This window comes from Stomoxys calcitrans, chromosome 2 (assembly GCF_963082655.1).
Source record: "Stomoxys calcitrans chromosome 2, idStoCalc2.1, whole genome shotgun sequence".
NCBI classification, from domain to species: Eukaryota; Metazoa; Arthropoda; class Insecta; order Diptera; family Muscidae; genus Stomoxys; species Stomoxys calcitrans.
The window spans coordinates 236,849,023-236,859,959 of NC_081553.1; positions in this window are offsets into that span (position 1 = coordinate 236,849,023).

Genomic DNA, 10,937 nt, shown 5'->3' on the forward strand with positions numbered 1-10,937 from the left:
CGTACAAAGAAAATTAAGAAGAACTGAATAAAGTATCAAAGTGGAAAACATGGTGGCTGGTGGCGAAGAGGAGGCTTAAGGAGAATTGCAAGTTTTTAATGGAAATTTATGAAACCACAACATAGACATGTTGAAAACACTCACACACACACAGAGCGAAGGGGACTTACAGTCACACTCACCACACATGCAGCGTCAAACATCCGCAGCCATTCACCTGAAGCGTTTATGCTGCACAGACTGCAGCTCTGCAGGCGGAGGCAAAATGGTAAATGTGTCATTAATGGAGCAGTTTCCGTGCAAAACGCAATGCATCGGCGAGGACGACATGCATGCAGCGCAGGCAGCACCAGTAGATGGGGTCAAGGATGGACGCCGAACATGTACTCGTACATAGAAAATTTCCCTTTTTTGTGCTTATCCTAAATGGGATCATGGTGTGGCATTTTGTGTGTGGCATTTTTCTTTAAATTGAAAGCAGGCAGGCTTAAAGATTTGATAGTTGTAATGTTCAGACTTAAATAATAATTGAATTTTTCCTTCTTCTTCCTCTTCTGCTCGGTGTACTGTTTTTATGTCATTTTACTTTAATTATGCATTAATCGAAATCGCTTCGAATGTTATTGCATTTCAACAACCCTAGAGCAGAGTTGTGCCGAGCGTATGTATGTACAAGTGCTGATAAGCCCCAAAGAATCTTGAAATTCCCACCTACACCCTCCCTGCTCTAGTTAGTGCAATGTCCTGGAATGTGTTGCCACTCATTGTTTAGGGGGTTTTGTTTTTAATTCTGTTTCTCTAGCTTGAAGTGTTCCGTTTGGTCACTTCGCTTCATGTTCCTTAAATGGCTAAGCCCCCCAACTGGACAAACTGGCAACTACGATTGTTGGCTAAGGAGTTGGGTCTTACAATTCCCAACCAGCTACCTATGGAAATGTTCAGCAAACGACCACCAACAATTGCATGGAGAAGGTGTTAAATGTTAAATGTTTCTGCTGCTGGCAGGCGGCAGGGATAGCTGAGTTAAGTTGAGCTGAACTGAGTTGAGCTGAGTCGAGTCGAGTCATTGTCAAGCAGGCAAAGTCAAGCCAAGTGCTTTGCACATTTTGGGTCAGCTCCTGGGGGAGCCATACATTAAAATCAGTGTCATCACAACGAGATAGAGTGGAAGGATAACAGCAGCAGCAACAGTGGCAGCGGCAGCAACAACTACAGTTACTCGTAAATAAAGGACATCTTAAATAATTAATGTCGGCTCCTTCTTTTTTCCTCCTTCTGGTGTAATAGTAAAAGTGTTTAGAATTTTTAATGGCCTCTGCACCATGTCGAAAAGAACAAGGGATGCCGTAGTTTGTTTGTGGGTTTGGGGCTACAATTAAATAATGTATATATATTGATATGGTCTATATGGGATGTGGGGTTGGCCCCTCCCTGTAATCTAAATTACATTGTCTTGGTTTTTATTATCACCAAAGGCTGGCAGGGGCAAGGATATGAATTGAAATCCAACCCTTTTCGATGAATGCCAGGATGCAGCTAGAGAAAGGATTAAAGAGATGACACTTTTGTCGTTATATGTGTTTGTCTGCATGTGCTAGAGCAGAATGAACATCGCTTACTCGAACATTCATGTCAGCAATTCGTTGTGGCTGGGTTGTGGAAGTGGAAGTGGAAGGAAGGATGGTTTAATGTAAGCTGCCCAAATATGGGATTACCCATGTTGGCATATCCTTTCGTTTCAGCATTAACAGACGACAAACGTTTTACACTCAATATGGTCGCAAAATCCCTGGTAAGACAAATGCGGTTCTGGTTCCCACCCCTTTGGGGTCATATGTGAGATGTTCAACTAAGAACATGAATTGAATGCATTTCTTAGTAAGGCTTAGGAGAATGTAAGAATGGCTCCGAACCACCAACTCATCTCTGGTTTGGCTAGTTAGGGCTTTGATTGTTTTTAAGCTGCTTAGTATCTAGAAAGGGGGGGTCAGGGGAATCTCCTCTTTCTTTTTGTTTCGTTAAGAACACTAAAACTAAATGCTTTGATTGCATTGCCAAGGCTTAGCTAATTGTAAGAAATGTTGCTTTGAAGGGCCCAACAGCAAAGATAATTTAGACCTGGATATAGCCAAGCACAAAGGTGGTTAGGGGGGGGGGGGGAAGAGACAATTTAATAAAGAGATGCATGAGGAAACACTAAAACACATGCCAAAGAGATTGTCGTAATGGAAATGTCTGAAATTGATATCACGTTCGATTTGTGTTAATTATTCGTATTGAGGCGAGAATTATGATTTGTCGTCACTCTTTATGTGACGCACTCTACCGGATGCCGGAGGAAGCAACAACTCAAACATCTGTTGGTACATAACTGGCATACAAAATCACTCGCACACACACACACACACACACTCAGTGTGTCTGCTGCTTGTGGCCCCATAAACTTGTGCTTATGTGTTGGTGCGTGCCTGTTTGTTTTTTTTTTTTTTTTTTGTATTTCTATATCTTTGTCTGTCTGTCTGTCTTTCGGTCGTTAGGTAGGTTTTTTAACGTGATTCAGCAAAAAATCCACAAAACTTTGTTTCACATTCTGTTCCTTTTGCTTGGTATGCCCAAGCACAGAAGAAAAATAGAAACAACAGCAACAACAACAAAAGCCAGTTGAAATTGAACGAATTCTTGTTAGGAAGAGAAAAATTTTGCTTTGTAAAGGCCTTGCCTTTGGTGCCTTGCTGGCCATGCTTGTGGTTGTTCCTCACCGAGGCCCGAGTCTCTCCTAGAGTCGGTATCCATCATAGCTGGTAGCTTGTAGTTTGTACGTACGTGTGGCCATCTCAATGCTTTGTGCCATGGCATACAAAATTCAGCTTCGCAATGTATTCTGTATCAAAGATGCCGTGAATGAAGTGCCACCACCATGAAAAAGCCCAGCCCAAAAAGCAAGCATCAATTCCCAGAATAATGTGCATAACAAAAACAATTCAGTTTCAAAACTGAATCCAATAGCAAGAATTTAAACATTTTCAGGAAATTTCAAGTCTTTGCATACTTTCTTTAGGACACAGAGATTCACACACAACCAAACGCTGGCAACAACACGAATATAAAGATGCCATGCTGCAGTTGAGCTATGAGCACCCGCATGTATGGTGAAATGGAGTTGCAATGCAATGTGTTAAGGACAGCTGGCACTGTCTGACATTATTTTGGATTATTTCTATGTATCGCAATGCTCCTTAAGAGATGCGCAAGTAGAGGGAAATACTCAACTACCATTAAATGCCATGTGTAATGAATAGTCCAATTGCAAAGGATCTGAGTGCAGTGGCCAATTTTCCTAACGAATTATTGTATAAGGCAGTGATGGGATGCTATTTCGATTAGATTGCATTTTTAATACGTACATGCGAGATTTGAAGAGTTGCATATGCATTTATTTTAATGAAAGATGGCAAAACAACTCTCCATGTGATGCAGCGTTGATCAATTCGCCTGATTGCCAAAGCTAATTTTATATCGGATTTTATTTGAAATTTTAACGAATGGTTTTTACAGGTGTACTTACTGAGCAGGCCTGCTCCTCTGAGCCTTCTTTACGCAGAACAAAAAAAAAATCGTTCGCATTTTTGTAATGATTGCAATAAATTTCACCTATGTTGCATGTTGCATAATTGAAATCGTTATACGAGTCTTCTGCAAATCCAAGACTGGACCGTGTCGTCTCGGCTATTTGACCCATTCCATCCTCATATCCTTGCGTCTCCTCGAATCATCCTTCGTCTCCTTATATCGCAATGGTATGACCTGTTTCTATCCGCCGTAGCCACCCCATACTGAATCTGTATATCTGTTGGCCGGAAATCTAGGATAGTCACCAGTGCCCTGGTGGGCGAGGTACTCATCGCCCGCCTATGCCAAGCCAGTATTTTCTACGAGTCTGGGGTCATGTCCTGTTGTGCATTTTTTGCTCCACCATAGACCACCTCGGTCTTAGCATTCTCTCCTAGAGCCAGTGGACTTTCTTTGGATTCAGGACCCATTTCAGGACTCTTGTCGGATATCGACGCCTTATGCCTTAGTTGAAATGTAGCCCAGTAATGGTAATATGATATTCAAATGAAGGATATATCGCATTAGTGTACAAATTTTTTCCTAAACAGTAAGCATGGTAAGCACCTGAAATGGCTATTTATAATCAAGTTTCTAGCTCTTGGCTCTGCTACAATTAGTACCGAACGGACATATCACCTGATAATAACCATATGGGGCATAAATTAAAGAAGAGCGGTACGGATCCTACAAAAAATTAATGAAAATGATAAGGCTCATGCGGCTGCGTAATTTCAAGCTTTTGAAATATGCATTGCATTTTGACGAAAAGTATTGGGAAGTTGTTTATACCAACAATGTGGATTATATTTGAAGTCAAGATACACCAATGATACCTAGAAGTTTAGATTATAAAGAACAGCAAATTTGTATTTTGTGTATTGCAGAAGCCACATCGTGCTTGGATGGGCTAGTTAATTTAGTAATAAATTTTTCTGAATTTTGGAGAAAAATGTGCCCTGAAATGCCCGACAAATTCCCATTTCGGAGAAATATAATTTCCAAATCGGCCTTTTTTTGTGGAGGCTACAAATACCGATTGGTGCAACAAATTTGTTGCATACATTTAGGGGACATAGGAAGTAAAAACGGCGGAATTTGGGAGAAGCCTTTTGAGCACTTGAGGGTTTTTTCTTATTTTTTAATAAATAACTGATAATTTTTGTAAGTACATATATCACCCCTCTATGTTGACATATCTTGTTCAAATTTCACTTAAAACGCATCTACAAAAAGATTTTTCGAACTCGAAGGGTTTTTTCTATATTTATTAATAAATTGCCTCTTTGGAAGTACATATTGCACCCGTTTAAGTTGACATATCTTATTCAAATTTTACTTAAAAAGCATCTGCAATATGTCTTGTTTACAAACAAAACAGAAAAAATCAACGTATTTAAGCAAGTTTTTTCAATAATGACTAATCAATGAAAATAAAAATGCAAATGAAAAAAATGCAAAAAACTCATTTCATTCATATTTTTATAATTCCAAACTGTATAACCTTTAACTGTATTATCGAATGTTGAAGCGTACTGCAGTAAAGTCATTGTAAATTTTGTCACCAATCCAAATAATGCATCATGCACATGAAATTGGACCACGAATGCCTTCGTAAATCGCAAAATACGAAACCAGTCTCGGCTGCAACTTCAAAAAAATCTAAAATCCGAATACTCCCGAAAACGGTAAAGATATTGTCAACCACAAGCTGACTTTTTTGTAGGGATTTTTTAGCACTATATTGCAAAAAACGAATTTGGAAATCAGAACACAAATATTGGGCCGCTCGAACAATTTTTCGAAATGCCGAGGTTACTAACAGTAGGGCCCTATCAAAAGGCGCCCGGACGATCTAGGGCCTTGAAAATTTGCATATGATCTTGATAACACCTTAGCTCTAAACATTTTATATTTTAAGCAGTAATCCCTTCTCAAATGGCATATTTTTTAATATTTTTTTTTATTTTATCCCACTGTGCATCACTTGGTTATCATACGGGTTCATCACCCCCTTTGGTCAGGATCCGTAGTGGACTATTTATGGTGACTACCCACATAAGGTGTGATAAAATGACCCCTGTGGCTGGCCCTATGCCACTTCATCCCTTATAACATACTCATGCCATGAGACCTACAATTTATCCAGCTATACCTTAGCATGTGGTTTTGTTATGACTTCTAACAGCCACGACAAGGACTGTCCATATCGTTCCATAACTTTCCATATAAACTAATTTCCTTATGCGACAAGGTCTTTAAAGTTCTGCGATTCACAATTTATGGTATATAATATTCCGCTTTTACTTGTCTAGTTTTGTAGATGACTAAATATTGGCAAGATGAATGATCGAGACTTATGTAGGGCCCTAACATGTTTCTTCCTTCTCGTCATTATTAAAGTGTGGTTTATTATTCACTAAAATTAAACATCTCGTTTCTTTCAAGAACACATATTTAAGAATTTTCACATTGGGGCGTTTTCAAATCATAGCGAGCCACCCACACCACCAAATGCCTTGTTCACACACACAGCCTGCTTGCCACATAACAAAAATTGCAGCCCCGAGTACCGTTTGCCAAATAAAAGTTCAATAACGATGATTGTCCCGATTATTTTATCTCCCAATTCTTTTGACTGGCAGTGTAAGTGTCTGTCTATGGCTGAGATGATATCTCTTCCTGGCATTCGGCATTGTCATTCGGTCGGTCGGTCGGTAGGTCGTTCGGTCGGAGTGCTGGGGAATTAAAGGTAATACAAAGAATCATTACTTAAACACGTTTTCGATTATACAGTCATTATTTAACATACAAACAGGTGTTTGCCTTCGTCTTGCTTGCTGCTTGCTTTCACAGGGCACCAGAATGCCATCGATGGGGCCAGAGCATGAACGGCAGGCTGTATCAGGGCACTTGTGTGGTGGCAGTTGGTAGAACGTAACGAAGGTTATTGAATCGTTCTCTCAATAAATCAAATAAATTTTGTGGGAGGTGTAAAAGTTGTAAATTTCGATGGTTGTGCAATTCCCCGTTATCGCACAATTCACCCAAAGGAGAGAGAGGTGAACTTACGTTTCAACTGCCGCCCCATAGATATTTAGACGTGATGTCCCATTCTTTTTTGTCTTTGACTTTGAAGCATCCTTATATGAGAAAATGTCTCATCATTCAAAAGAAAATTTCAATTCATTCCCTCATAACGAGTTGTCATAGAGCTGCAGCTTCCCATGTCTGAGCGTGTGTGTGTGTAGGTGTGGTGATGATAAGGTAGGAGGTGGTCTATATGAAAATGAAGTTGTCATCTCCTATAACTGGGTGTTTAGTCCGTGTGTGTGTGTGTGTGTGAATTACACACACGCCAACGGGCGTAAACATAGTTAAATGGATGATTGCTGGCTTTTGGGGGCCGCATAAGCGATCGTCTCCCCACAACAGCTAGGTGTGGTCATTACCACGAAACTTTCCCAATTCATGTGTGTTAGTCTGTCTGTTTTGGTTTTGTTTTTCTTGGCTTTGCTTTGCTGCTTGGCTGTTACAATTGCCATTGCCATTGCTACTGCACGGCTCCTGACGCGCTGTTAACCTTTAAATCATGTGTTAATATTTGCTGAAACTCACGTAGCAAATGTTTAGGTCTTCTCTTAAATACGTGATGTTTAGACACGTTTTACTTCACGGGCCCGAGGTGACAGTAGCTGGTTGTGGAGGTTAGTGGGCATGCATGGGTTTGAGGAAGATGGGCAAAGGAACGAGTAATATTTCGTGCTGCCTGCCGCAACCCTCTAAACATTTTTCACCATCATTATCGTAGTCGTCTTCATCGTCATCGTCAGCATTACGACTAGACCGGCAGGAAATTGTGTATGCGTAGCTGGCTGCGATACAGGCTGTGTAATGGGCGGCCGTAGAGGAGCAACGAAGGCGTCTCGAGGGCAAGCAAGCAGGCAGGGAGGCAGGCAGCAGCAGCAGTGGCAGTTGGATCTCAAGGGCATAAATTTAATGATAATACACTTCTAATAGAGTTTTATTCTTTTTTGGTTTTCATTCCGTTTTTGTTTCTTGATTTCCATTGCCAAACTGCGGTTGTCGGTTCCGTCTTGATATCAAATCGATGTCTGTCCTTCGTTGATGTCTATTTGTTAGGACGGCATGTTGTGGAAATGTCTCTCTGCTTCCAAGGCAAATTACAATTGTATTCAAATGTATTTTGACGCTCTGTTTATGGCCAAACCATAGACAAGCGATTAACTTAATCCATCATTAATTTACAAAGTCATTAATTTTAAAATAGACCATTCCACCAAGACCAAGGCCACAATCCTCACATTTTCATTCATTTGCACCAATAGGGCCAGCAGAGCACCTCCTCACCGCACCGCATACCCCACCCCCTTGGCAATTGGGAATACTGCTCAATGCCAAGTTTCATTCCATCGAAGCCAATTGAGTTGGTGAGACGGTTACGAGACGGCAGGGGATGCCCAAGAGAAGTTTATAAAACAATTGGTTTCCTTATGGTTTGCAAAGTGTCACAAGTGGACACTTTAAGGGCGACACGCAAATGAACAACAACAACAACAGCAGCAGCAGCAACAACGATAGATGGTAGGTAGTAGCATCACAAGCAGAACCATCAATCCAATCAAACCATAAGCCATGGGAATTTCCTTGGCCAAATTATAATGGAAAGAAAACAAATGTTTTGTTAGCATTACCACTTAGAGTCATGCTCCTCCCCATCCCCTGCTGGTATCGAATTGTAACAATAAAGAAAATTAACCAATGCTTCTCCACCACATTCCTCCCCCCCCCCACTGCCCTGCCAAACTTATCAATGAAATAAGAAAACTTTCGCGTTCTAATGTAACTTCTTTAATTTTGGTTGAATGTTTTGTTTGTTTTATCGCAATGATCGATTAATGGCCGAATCTGGTCTGCTTCCAATTTGGGGTTGCTGCTACTGCTGCTGCTGCACAATCGAATCGTGCAGATTGCGATTCATTAAGGATTTGGTTATGAAGCACAAGTTTTTTTGTTACTGTGAAACTGAACAAACAGTCGTGGCTTGCTGATTGTGCTAAGCTGTGGCGTACCCCACGCCAATTGCCCTCCTCTGAAATTGTGTGTCACTTTAAGTGAATTCTTAGTTTCACTTACCCAGAGTTTAAGTCGTTTAATTGGCAACTTACGTTGTGGGAATTCTATGAATCGATAGCATTTATTGGGTGATGTCAAAGCGCCTGGCTTCAAATGCTGCCCGAGTACTCGTAATAAAATTGGGAAATTAGTTTATGTGGGGGACAATATCTATATAAAGCACTATCTGGATGTCGTGTGGGTGTTGGATGTCATAAATTTACTTTAAATAGCTGAATTGGAACAAATGTGTGGCTTCTAAGAGCTATAGAAGTCAGCATATGACAGCTATATCTATTTATTCGTTTAATTTATTAATTTAAATTTATATTTTGTTGTGTTATAACTGACATTGGTAAAGGTAAAATTTGAATTTGTGTTATTCATGACACAAAACAAAAATAATAACTAGCTGAATCGGACCCAATCCGCAGGTCTTTTTTGCTATATAAGGAATAAAATTTTCACGCTTTGGCTATGCTATGACATCTCCTGAGCCCCCAACCTCATTGAATCTGTCAACCTTTCAGATGGTGGTTAAATGAATGGAATTGCAATCCCTAAGTCTCCCAAATAAGATGGGGGATCTGCAGAATACTTTGATATCCATGCGTGTGGGAAGGGGTATCTGTTTTATTTACCAAACCAATTGCCGGTCCAGGCCAAATTTCATTACCCTTAGTGTAGCCAGCGGAGATCCTCATAGCGAGGAGTTTTTCACGGTCGCCTATGCCACTGAAAGTGTGGGTTCGAATCATGGCAAGAACATCAGAAAAACATTTCAGTAGTGGTTATGCACTCCTGGAGGCGACCTTATCGCAAGTTTGACCATATCAGCCAATGACGCAGAAAGCCTGGGTTCATCCTGGCGAGAATATCCGGAAATAATATTTTTTTTCAGCATTACTAATGCTGGCGACATTTGTGAGGTACTATGTCATGAAAAAAACTTCTCCCCAAAGAGGTTTCGCATTGCGCCATTAATTCGGACAGTACTCATCGATATGAGAGAAATTTGCACCTTTTTCTTAAATGAAATTTTCATGACAGAATTTGGAATTTTTATACCGATTTGAATTTTGAAATTTTTGCACAGATTAATGTAAGCTGTTTTGTATTTGAAATAGGTCATATCGGCTCAGATTTGGAAAAAAAAGCTCCCATATAAAGTGGTTTTTTCTTAAAGCCCCAGAAGCTGCAATTGAAATCAGATTGGAAGGAAGTGTTCAACATTCACGTCATGTGTTGTCTATATCGGTCTATAAACTGATATTACTGCCATATAAACCGATATCCCGATTTGACATCTTGGCCCTCTGGAAACCGCAATTGTTGTACGAATCGGCAAAATTTGCACATAGTATTTTGTTAATACTTCCTACAACCATTCCAAGTACGTTCCAATTAAATCAATAATCTAATATAGCTCCCATATATACCGACCTACCGATTTGACATCTTGAGCCTCTGGAATCCAACATCCATGGTAGACCAATATTTCGAGAAGTTACAAACGGCATGACTAGATTAGTATACTCCCATCCTTTGATGGTGGGTATAAACTTGTGTAGTCGGCCGATTTATACTCTCAATGCACTTGTATTGAAAATTTCAGACCTCAACTCAATCCGTAGGTTAGGTTAAGTTAAGTTTAGGTTAGGTTCTGCCATCAGACTCACTTACACGTTTTCGTCCATTGTTATACCATAGGAACAGAAGAAGGAAGATACCTTCTAGTTCCTACCTTTGAAACATCCAGATCGCTTTAAAAGCCCGATAACTTGCGAATGTTCACATCCGCTAAATCAGACAGGTTCTCAAAGAACCTAAAGTGGAACCTACACCTATAATGAAAATCCATCTGACTGATAGTACGGGACACACACACGGAAAGTGTTCTATATTCTCTTTTTCTTCGATGTCCTCACAGCTTCTGCAAAAGTCGTTGCTGGCAACCTTCAGTCTGTCAGCATGTTTTCCGATTAGACAGTGACCCGTCATGACGGACACAATGACTGAGACGTCTGCTCTAACCAATGCCAGCAAAGCAGTAGCAGACCTATTCATGTCTAGATTATGCCACATAGTTTTGGAATGCTCATAGCCCCCTATATGTGACCGTTTACCAATCGTTGTCCTTCGGGCCTGGTCCTGAAAACTTAACTAACATGTCAGCTTCTTCCTTGAAATGA